This window comes from Grammomys surdaster, unplaced genomic scaffold, assembly GCF_004785775.1.
Source record: "Grammomys surdaster isolate TR1022 unplaced genomic scaffold, NIH_TR_1.0 127, whole genome shotgun sequence".
Classification (NCBI taxonomy): Eukaryota; Metazoa; Chordata; class Mammalia; order Rodentia; family Muridae; genus Grammomys; species Grammomys surdaster.
Genome location: NW_021604585.1, coordinates 8,464,405 through 8,476,178, shown reverse-complemented (window position 1 = coordinate 8,476,178; position 11,774 = coordinate 8,464,405). Strand labels below are relative to the sequence as shown.

Below are 11,774 nucleotides of genomic sequence, written 5' to 3'. Positions count from 1 at the left end.
TTCTCTTCTCTTCTCTTCTCTTCTCTTCTCTTCCTCCTCTTCCTTTTCTTCCCTCCTCTTCCTCTTCTTTCTGAGACAGAGTCTCTCTCTGAAGGCCTGGCTGGTCACTGTGTAGACCAAACTGGCCTTGAACTCAGAGATTCACCTGCTTCTGTCTCCCAAGTTCTGGAATTAAAGTCATATACCACTCTGCCTGGCTTCATTTTTTAAAGATTTATTTTTCTTATTTTAAGTAGCTTTGTGGTTACAATAGTAGCTTTATGAAATGGTGTAACTCAGACTGGAGAGATGGTTCAGCACTTAAGAATATTAGTCTGTTTTCCAAAGGATCCAGATTCAGTTCCCAGTATCAACATGGTGGTTCATAATGGTCCTTTCAACAGGCATATATTCTTCTTTCCCAGCTCATAACTCTTTAGACCTGAAGTTTGGCCTTTTGTTCTTGATTCTTTTATGTTTTGTTTTGTTGAGACACAGGCTTACTATGTAGCCCAGGGAAGCCTTGAATTTACAACAGTGCTGTCTCTGTCTCCTGAGTTCCCGGTTATAAGTGAACCACCACACCAGGCTCTTGAGCTTGACTCTTGAAACACCCTTGGGACTCATACCACACGCAGGCCCAAGTTCAAATCCAGTTACTCATTTACAGTAGGCCAACGAAGTCAAAAATAAAGGTTAGAGGTGAGGAAGGCAGCTTTATTAAAGCAGTTGCTACTCTTGCAGGGAACTCAGGTTTGTTCCCGACACCCAGACAGTGGCTTACAACTATCTCTAACTCTTGTTCCAGATACTACGGGGCACTCACATACATACAAACAAAACACTCAAACACATAAAATAAAAATTACTGGGTGGTCAATGAAGATCCAGTACTGATAGTGTATCAGAAGCCAGAGGCCTCAAAACAGACCAATGACTCATTGCAATGAACATTTGCAAGCATAGAAGTGTGCACAAAAGAGTCTACTGTGCAACACACTGGGACACACTGCAGCTTCCACAACAAGATGTACTTTTCTTTTATTGTTGTTTTTGTTTTATTTCATTTTATTTGGGGGGGGAAAGACAGTTACAAGGGAAGAGGGTGGATACAAAGTGTTGGGGAGATGAATGGGATTGGGGTACATGATGTAGAATTCACAAAGAATCAATAAAACATTAAAAAAATAAAAATAAATATCTAGGTGGTGGCTCACACCTTTAATCCCAGCAGAAGCAGGTGGATATCTAGGTTTGAGGCCAGCCTGATCTATATAGAGTGAGTTCCAGGACAGCTTGAAAAAACAAAATAAAATAAATAAAAAAATAAAAGTTTATATACTGTAGAGACGTCTTAGCGGTTAAGAGAATTTGCTGTTCTTGCAAATGTCTAGGGAGAAGTCTTAGCATCCACATGGTGGCTTATGACCATCCAGGATATCCTCTAGCCTCCATGGGTACCAGGCATGTTTGTGGTGCTCAGAGACACATGCAGACAAACATTCATAAATAAAATAAAACCAAAATCTTCAAACAATACAAATATCTGGGACTGGCAATGTGCCTTGGTTGTAGACTACCCGCCTAGCAAGTGTGAAGCCCTGGGGTTAGTCTCCAGCACTGTGTAAACCAAGACCTGGTAGCACATCCCTGAACTTCCAGCCGGGCAGTGGTGACGAACGCCTTTAATCCCAGCACTTGGGAGGCAGAGGCAGGCGGATTTCTGAGTTAGAGGCCAGCCTGGTCTACAGAGTGAGTTCCAGGACAGCCAGAACTATACAGAGAGACCCTGTCTCGAAAAAAAAAAAAAATCCCTGAACTCCCAGCGCCTGAGAGGTGAGGCCAGGAAGATGGCTCGGCACTGGCTCCTCTTCCAGAAGTCCAGGTTTGAGTCCTAGCACCCACCTGGTATCTAACAACCATCTGTAACTTTGCTAGCAGGGAGTCTGAAACCATCTTCTGGCCTCTGAGGGCCATGCACACGGTTCACACAGACGGTCATTCAGGAAAACATAAAATAAAATCAAATTTAGGACAAAGAAATTCAAGATTATCCTTGTCTACATAGTGAGTGTGAAGCCAGCCTGGGGATAAATAAGAGGAACTCACTGGAGTTGGGGAGAGCAAGGCTCTTTTTCCGCAAAGCCCATCTTGACAGGAAACAGTTCTTTTTTTTTTTTTTTTCAGTTTTTTCCATCTCAAGAACTAAGGTAACGGTTTCTTAAGCTATTCTTATCCCTGGTTCATTTGTGTCTGTGCTGCTTATATCACAAAGGACAGCCAGATGGCAGAGCTGCCCCAGGCCCTGGTGCTGATTGCCAAACTCATGGTAAGGGATGAGAGCATACACAGTGCCTCACTCCAGTTCTCCACTGCGTGTCTGGTTCACAATCTTCTGGAACCTGGCACAGAGGCAGGGCTAGTACTTTGAGTTAGAGAAAGGGCCTAGTGGGGCTTGAGTATGGTGGCTGTTTGATGGCAAGTTCTTCCATGTCAGTCATAAAATACCTTATCACAGATCGTATGTGATCATTCGGATGATTTGGGCTGCATTTGATTCACACGTACTTGGCCAAAGAATCACACGCCAGGTGGTCTGGCTACCTGCGCACCCAGACCCATCCGTTACTGTTTTGGGCGCCCAGGCTACTCTCCATCCGTTAGTAGAGAGTTTTGATTTACTCTGGACGTTTTGCTGGTAATGAAAATCTACCTTAAGTGGTAAAATAAACCAACACAAATAGTTCTCGTTGGTATTAGCCTTTCATGTAAAAAACCATACACCTGGGGCTGGAGAGATGGCTCAGAGGCTAAGAACACTGGCTGCTCTTGCAGAGGACCTAGGTGAGGCCACCAGCCCCTACATGGTGGCTCACAACCATCTGAAACTCCTGTTCTAGGGGATCTGACACCTTCTTCTGGCCTGGCTGGGCACCAGACACACATGTGGTCCACGGACATGCATGCAGGCAAAACATTAATGCATGTGAAGTAAATAAATCATTTAAAATCATATTCCCATTTCTCAAATAGACATTCATAAACATACCCTCTTCTGTCATTTCCCACTGCATCCCAGTCTCCTGGATGTTATACTGAATTACTGTTACTTTATACACCAAGTAGTTTTAGCATATTTTCTGTCTTCTTTCCTAAACTTTTTATTTATTTTATTTATTTTTTAATATTTTTTCATCTTCATTCCTAATCAAGAGATTCTAAATGCCAGACTCATTCATCTGATTTAATTTTTAAAAGGGCCCAAATTTAAAGACTATAGCTTATTAACATTTAGATTGTTTAGAAAAATCCAACTGCCGGGCAGTGGTGGTGCACGCCTTTAGTCCCAGCAATTGGGAGGCAGAGGCAGGCGGATTTCTGAGTTCGAGAGTTCGAGGCTAGCCTGGTCTACAGAGTGAGTTCTGGGACAGCCAGGGCTACACAGAGAAACCCTGTCTCGAAAAAAAAAAACAAAAAAAAAAGAAAGAAAAAAAAGAAAAATGCAACTAAATATAAAACATTTATTAAATACAGATGTCGAAGGACAAGCTTGCGTGTTGGTCCTTAATTCTCACTTTTTTTTTCTTGAGAAAGAATCCCTTTGTTGCTCACCACTGCACATACCAGACTAGCTGACAGGGAAACTCCTGTCTCCAACCTCATATCTCACTGTAGAAGCAACAGGGTCACAGATCTGGTGTCACACCACACTTAAGTGTGTTCTGCATAAGTAATTTCAAATCCTCATCCCAATCACAGGGATATTTATTGTTATTATTTACTTATTTAATTTTTTTTAAGAGCACATGCCATGGCAAGCCTGTGAGGTCAGAGAACAACTCTGGGAGGCTGTTGTTTTCTTTCCACTGTGTGGGTCCTGAGGATGAACTCAAGTCTCCTGGCTCAGGAACAAGTACCTTTAACCAGTGACCATCTTGCTGCCCTTCCCCCGGGCATGGTTTCAATTCAAACCAAAATGTTATCCTTCCATGTATGAGGACAGCTAGGTAAAGCAGATATGAAACACATTTTTATGAAAATACTTTGAAATTGGGCAGAGGTGGCACACACCTTTAATCTCAGCACTTGGGACACAGAAATGGGGGATCTCTCAGTTCAAGGCCAGCCTGGTCTACCGAGTAAGTTCCAAAGTAGCCAGGACTACACAGAGAAAGTGTCTCATAAAAGACAGACAGACAGACACACAGACAGAGAGAGAGAGAGAGAGAGAGAGAGAGAGAGAGAGAGCTTGAAGTTACATCACTTGGTTCCCCAGGTACTTAGGTTTGTATGATGGAAATTGGCCTAGAATAAGAATATTTAACAACAACAAAAACTCTTCCACATTTAAAGTAAGGAGTAAAGTGTTTCAGATGCCTGAAAGGCCCTGCTGAACAAAACTTTACATGGGCTTGATTTTAGCCCCCTCCAGAATGACACAAGCAGGCAAATCTGGGCAAAAGATGTTTCGTTTCTATTATTTTTGAAATGTGTCTTAGTTTTTTTTTCTATTTCTGTGATAAGACTTTATGACTAAAAGCCAGGCAGTGGTGGCACACGCCTTTAATCCCAGCACTTGGGAGGCAGAGGCAGGCGGATTTCTGAGTTCGAGGCCAGCCTGGTCTTCCGAGTGAGTTCCAGGAAAGCCAGGGCTACACAGGGAAAAACTCTGTCTCAAAAAAAAACAAAAAACAACAAAAGGGCGTGTGGGGCCGTGGAGCTAGTGGCCGGAAAAAAAAAAAAAAAAAAACAACTTTATGACTAAGGCAACTTATAGAAATAAGAAGAATTTATTTGGGGCTTACAGTTTTCAGAGGATTAGAGTCTCAGACCATCATGGCAGTTGGCAGGCAGGCAGGCATGGTGCTGTAGCAGTACCTGAGAGCTTACATCTGATCCATACACATGAAGCAGAGAAAACTAACTCAGAATGGTTTGGGCTTTTGAAGCCTCAAACCCTGCCCTCAGTGACACACCTCCTCCAACAAGGCCACACCTCTTAATCCTTCCCAAACAGGTCTACCACCTGGAGACTAAGTGTCAAACCCTAGCACCCGGGGGGGGGGGTAGTCATTCTCATCCAAAACACCACAAAATGCAAGCCAATCTTTGTCACTCTTTATCCAAGGTAGCAACCAAAACCAGGGGATTATCTCTTATAACACAGCTTTGACTACTTCTGATGGCATTTCCACCTGTGTGAATGTGAAAAGGTGTCCAGGTTCCAGAAACAGTAGGCATTCAGGTAGTTTATGTGCCATATCATATGTTCATCTTTTTGGGGGGGAAATTTTTGCATGTTTCTAAACAAACAAAAAGGTATATATGTAATCTGTGTGGATTTTCACCTTCTTCCTGGCTGACACGTAGAGTCTTCATCAACACTGAATTTTGCTTTCTTTGCTGATTTGTCAACAAAGGGTCTTTGTCTTTATCTCTTAGTCAGACAAGGCATAGAGCCCGTATGATATAACCCACAAGCCAGCGTGCCCCCGGATTCACTACTTTGTAGATTCCTTTCCCACCCTTTAATCCCTGTCCCCACTTCACTCTCTAACACTAGATAGAAGAGAAAGAAGGATGAGAGAGAGAGAGAGAGAGAGAGAGAGAGAGAGAGAGAGAGAGAGAGAGAGAGAGGTGGCAGCTCTGTGTCTTCTATCACACTTAGACCTGTAACTTTAAGGACAGCTCTACATTGTAATAGTCACACCTCCTTCAGTTTTAACTAACTCAAGTCCCTGGCCAATGGTTTCTCAAAGAAAGTGGCAGAGTCTTTATTCTTCTTCCTGGGCCTATTGCTACAAACTGCAGTGCTTCAGCATCAAACCCCACCCCCAGACACTCCCGTGACAGGCCATAAGGGCTTTGGTTTTATCTCCAGCATCCCCAGAAATGCTTTCTGGTGTGTGTCTGTGTGTGTGTGTGTGTGTGTGTGTGTGTGTTTGTTTGTTTTGTTTTCTCCAACGTCACTTGCCTCCAGGGAAGTCTTTGGACTTCAGTGTAGCATTGCTCTGGTGGTGAGCTCCTAGCCAAGCTGAGCTCCTGGCTGCCCTGGGAGGGGGAGACCCAATCTGCTGCTTCAGCTCCCTCTCTTCTAAAAATGCTTAAAGCAGCAACACCACCTTTAAACTTACTACTTGTTTGTACCTCTTTCTCTTATTTATTGGTTCATTTCTGTTTTGTTCCTTAAACTTGCGTTTTAAAACAATTTATTAAGATGCACCTCTTTCTTACTCACAGGTGGAGAGATGGGTCAGTGGTTAAGAGCACTGGCTGCTCTCCAAAAGGATCTGGGTTCAGTTCCCAGCACCCACATAGTGGCTAACAACTATCTATAACTCCAGTTCCAGGGGATCCAACCCCCTCTTCTGGCTTCTTCTGCCTTCCATGAGCACCAGGCAGACATGTGGTATACATACAGGTCAGTGAGCAAAAGTCATACACATAAAAGAAGCTGTTTTTTATTTTATTTATTTATTTATTTATTTATTTATTTACTTATTGGTTTTTCGAGACAGGGTTTCTCTGTGTAGCCCTGGCTGTCCCAGAACTCACTCTGTAGACCAGGCTGGCCTCGAACTCTCGAACTCAGAAATCCGCCTGCCTCTGCCTCGCAATTGCTGGGATTAAAGGCGTGCGCCACCACCGCCCGGCAGAAGCTGTTTTTTAAAAGATATTAAAAAAAAAAAAAGAAATTAGCAACTAGATACTATATGGCTGGATATTCCAGGACAAATTCATCCCCAGACTCTGTCAGATCTAAGATTTAAAGAAATATTCTCTCTCTTCCTCTCCCCCTCTCTCCCACCCCTTTCTCTGCTACATTTATTGTTTGTGAATATGTTTATGTATCCATCTCCTGAGTGGGTAAGAAGGTAACTTGTAAGAGTTAGTTCTCTCCTATCTCTGTGGGTCCTAATGTTGTGTCATGAAGCACTGGTGAGGCCCAAAAGACCAGCCAGGAGACGATTCCAATGCAGTCGCACTAGGGTATTTATTTATAAGCTCCAGCTTGGGCCACACAGAGTCTGATGCTGCAGAACTGGAGGGAGCAGCCCCCAGCTCAACTTCAAGCGGGTATTTATAGAAGCAAGAAGGGAATATCTAGCCTGGTACACATTTGATTGTGGGGGTGGGAAGCATTATGCCCTTTAACGTAATTGGCAGGTGCTGTGAGCCAAACCATGAACTTAACTTCTGTTTTTCTCCTGATGGGTGGTTGTTAGGAAGTGAAGTGTCTGGGGCAGGCTTGTAACCTGGAGGTGTAGATTTGTTGGGGAGTAACCTGGAAACTGGTACTAGACACAGGTCTTGTTGGGGTGTAACCTGGAAACTGGTGCTAGATATTAACCGGTTAGTTAACTTGAGTCGAACCTTAGGTCAGGTTCTCTAAGATGGAGTTGGTTCTCCCTACTTTCACCATATAAATCTAGAAGATCAAATACAAATACAGGTCCTCAGGCTTGTCAGAAAGTACCTTAGCCTTCTGGGCCATCTTTATATTAATTGAAATGCCTCTACATGATATACATTAAAACATTTTTATTTGACTTTTGCTATGGGTTTCTTTTCTGGGAATAATTAGTTGACCAATAAATAAGATTAAAAAATTATTTGTTAACATGTGTGTTCACACATGTATGCACATGTGCACTCACCCACACATGCATGTACTCACGATATATGTGAGAAAATGTGCTAAGGATTGCACATGGAGGTCAAATGATGAATCCATTAATGAGGTCAAAGATTCAATCACTTGCCATCATCTGGCAACCAACCTGTTAGCTTGTAGCCTCTGGGGACAGTTTAAGATCTAAACTGTACAGCAGGCTACAGGACATTGTTGCTGTAGAGTGAAAAATTATAGATACTGGGTATATAGAATCCTTTTTAGACATATAAAATATTCTTTAGGCTTTCTTTATAAAGACATGGAGAAATCGAGCCATGAAGCAAGTTAAGAATGTGGACAGACTAGTTACGGGAACTGGCTAGAATGCAAGATAGCCAGGTGGAACCAAGCTGAGAACCACAGTGACAGGGCAAGGCCACAGTGACAGGGCAGGACCACATTCTTGAGAAAGATAACCGTACAGAGAGTTTTCACCTGATCCTGACTCATGTAGGTTGGGTTCCTTTGGAATGTTCTGCTATTTTTATGTTATGCCACCTTAACAACCATGGGCCCCCTCCCCATTCCTTGGTTTGTGGTTTTTCCCCTTAAAAACCCCTCTCAAACTGGCTGTCGGGGGTCAATTCAGCTCCTGCGTGGGCATACGAATTGACCGGCAGCTAGTTGTCACGCCCTAATAAACCTCGCAATTGCTCTGGTACATGGTGTCTCGAGCAGATTACTGGGTGGCCGCAACTTTCTGAGACTTGAGTGAGGGTCTCCCCTCTGCGGAGGTCTTCAGTTGCCTATTGCTGATAGCCAAATTCACAGTAGTAAATGAAAGTATCCTAGGGCAGGTGAGGTGGCTCATACTTGTAATTCCAGCACTCAGTAGGCAGAGGTGAAGGAATTGCTGCAATCTTGAAGCCAGCTAGAACTAAATAGTAAAGACCTGCAGCAAAATGTTTTAGTTAGGTTTTCTATTGCTGCAATGAATCATGATGACCAAAATGTAAGTTGGGGAGGAAAGGTTTATTTGGCTTACACCTTCCAGGAATTTGAGCAGAAGTTGTGGTCTTACCTGTGCTCACAGCACTCCTGGGAGACCAGCTCTCTCTGGGCAGTATTTGGGTATCTGGCTTACACTTCCACATTGTTGTTCTTTGCTGAAGGAAGCCAGGACAGGAACTCAAACAGGGTAGCATCCTGGAGCCCAGTGTTGATGCAGAGGCCATGAAGGGGTGTTGCTTACTGGCTTGCTTCCCTGGCTTGCTCAGTATGCTTTCCTATAGAACCCAGCATATCAGAGAACAAGCTGAGAGATGGCACCACTCACAATGGGCTGGGCTACCCCCATCAATCACTAATTGAAAAAAATGCCTTATCTCTCCATCTCATGGAAGCATTTCCTCAACTGAGGCTCTTTCTTCTCTGATGACTCTGGGTCAAGTTGAAAGAGAAAACCACCAATACACAAGAGAGAGAGAGAGAGAGAGAGAGAGAGAGAGAGAAAGGTAGTGTGAGGACTGAGTTAGTCAGAGCCAGGCTGACTCCATGACAGGCTGAAAACTGGCAGTTTGGGAGACTAGGGCTAAGTTTCTTTTTCCCAGAAATGAGAATCCAGATCCAGGACCCTGTGATCAGCCAACCACAGCCATGGGCAGCCAGTCCGAGGACACCTTGTCACCTGGCCTGAAGTAAGAATAGGTAGCTACAATGCATAACCAACCCTCTGGGAAGCTGTCAGAACCTAACCAATTGTAGTATCAGTCAGACCCCTAGAGATAGTGCTAACCAAACAAAGTAAAAGGGCATATACCCCTCTCTGGAGTTCCCCTAACGGACAATAAAAGCTGGGTCTGAGAATTTACCATGGGTCTCCATTCCCAAATGGGGAGACTCCTGCATTCAGGAAATTCAGCTGAATAAATGCTCTTTGCTTTGGGATACTATTTGAGTCTGGGGCATCATTCTTCGGTGATTCTTAGAATGTAATGATAGATAGATAGATAGATAGATAGATAGATAGATAGATAGATAGATAGTCAGACAGACTGAGTTCAGAGTGCTTCAAGGAGATAACACATCTACTGCCAGGAGGCTGACAGCTCAGTACCATAGAAACAGAAGTTTCTGCACTGCATTGCCAGACCTTGTTTCGTATGTTTGTTAATCTATCTGTCCACTTGCAGCATGAAAGCTTACAAGAGCTGAATCTTCAAGAAGGGTCAAGGTAGCTAAATGGGTCTCAGTTCAATGGCCACGTGTGATAGCCATCTGCCAATGAGAGGTCAGATACAGGATGTCCTAGAAGAACCACAGACCGAAACTTGTCGCCTTTGCTCAGATGCATTCCTCTGGAAACCATGAGATAAGCAGCTTCCAGACGCTCTTTTTGCCGCTTGAAGTCAAATTTAAATGTCAATCAAGACTGTTCCTCAGGTATTGTATCTCTGTTTGCTGACTCTGTGTGTGTGTGTGTGTGTGTGTGTGTGTGTGTGTGTGTCCATGTATGAGCATTTGCAGAGGCCAGAGATAAAAGTTATCCATCTTCTTTACTTGCTGTCCACCTTGTCTTTTGAGAGCTCTCTCACTGAACCTGGAGCTTATGGCTTTAGAAGATGCTGGTGAGTATTAACTTGCCCCCAAAGGCTTCCCTCCCCCCAGCAATGGGATACAGAGGTGCCACACTGCCATGCCTGGCTTTCATGTGGGTACTAGGGATCCAAACTCTGGACCCCATGCTTTGCTGTGTCTCCCAAACTGCAAGCTGCTATTTAAAAGCTTGTATGAGTGGTAGACCATTTGCCTACCATGTATGAAACCCTAAGTTCAATCTTCAGGGCTGCAAAGTAAATAAAAAAATGTTCAAACTAAAATAAACTGTCTCTTTTTTCTCAAATTCTTCTCTAGTACATTTTTTGTTGATATAGTCAGGTATCAGAAGTGGCATCCTGCCAGGTATAGACTGTAATTCCAACACTCAGGAGGCAGAGGCTGGAAGATCCTAAGCTCAAAGCTAGTCTCATTGTGGGGTGTTCACCAGAGAAGACTACTCAGACATGGGGTTAAGCCAATAGAAAGTCTTTATTAGCTGGCTGGTGACTATGATGAGTGTTCAGGATCCCAGTGTAGTCCCAAGCCTTTCTCAGGATGAGCTTTTAATCATACATACTGTGTTCTGTGTTGACATACTTCAGTTAACGAGAACAGTTAGTCAGAAGTGGAACTACAGAAGCCAAAATGCAAGGTTAGTAGTACATTTTGAGATTTCCCTAGAACTATGGACTTTGATAGAATCAGTTGTGCTAAGATCTGGGGCCCTGTTATAGTCTGAGCTATGTAGCAAGACCCTGTCTCAAAAATAGCAATTAGTGAAACAAAATAAAACAAGTGGGTCTTTGGTTACCTTCCCAGTTCTGTGAAAATCATATTTTTAGAGCTCACAATAGCAGCAGATATACCAAAATAGGATTGATACACAGAAGATTAGCATGGCTCCTATGTAAGGATGACATGCAATTTATGAACTATTTCATATTATAAAACACCCTTTTAAACATGGGGCTATAAAGGTGGTTCAGCAATTAAGAATGGCTCAATGGTTTGGAGTGTTGCTTTTGCAAAAGATCTGGGTTAAGTTCCCAGTACCCACATGGTGACTCACAACCATCTGTAACTCCAACTCCATGGGATCTAAAGACCTTTTCATGTCTTTTGGGGCACCAGGCACACGAATGGCATACAAACATATATGCAGGCACTTACACATCTACATAAAATAAAAATTAATAGCCATATATGGTACCATATATCTTTAATCCTAGTACTTAGAAGGCAGAAGCAGGTGGATCTAAGTTCAAACTAGTCCACACATAGAGTGCCAGGACAGCAAGGTATGGATACATAGAGAGACCTTATTTCAAAGTATATAAACAAATAAAAATAATTAACATTATTATTATTATTATTATTGTGTGTGTGTGTGTGTGTGTGTGTGTTTCAATTCGGGTACAGGTGTCCCACATGTACTTGTGGAGGTCAGATGACAACTTTCAGGTGTATGTTTAATTTTTCCACCATGGAATCAAACTCAAATCATCTGGCTTTCGTGCTAAGTACCTTTATCCACTGAGCCATGTCACCAGCCCAACTTTCCCAGGCTTTCCAGCACCTTCTT

The 11,774-nt window shown here is 43.2% G+C and overlaps 1 non-coding gene across 1 annotated transcript; it reads left to right on the top strand.

Annotated features, from left to right (window-relative positions):
* Positions 1 to 11,033: 11,033 nt before the first annotated feature.
* Positions 11,034 to 11,139, top strand: LOC114608273. The gene has a single exon (XR_003709343.1). It is a non-coding gene; the product is annotated as a U6 spliceosomal RNA (small nuclear RNA).
* The last annotated feature ends 635 nt before the right edge of the window (positions 11,140 to 11,774 follow it).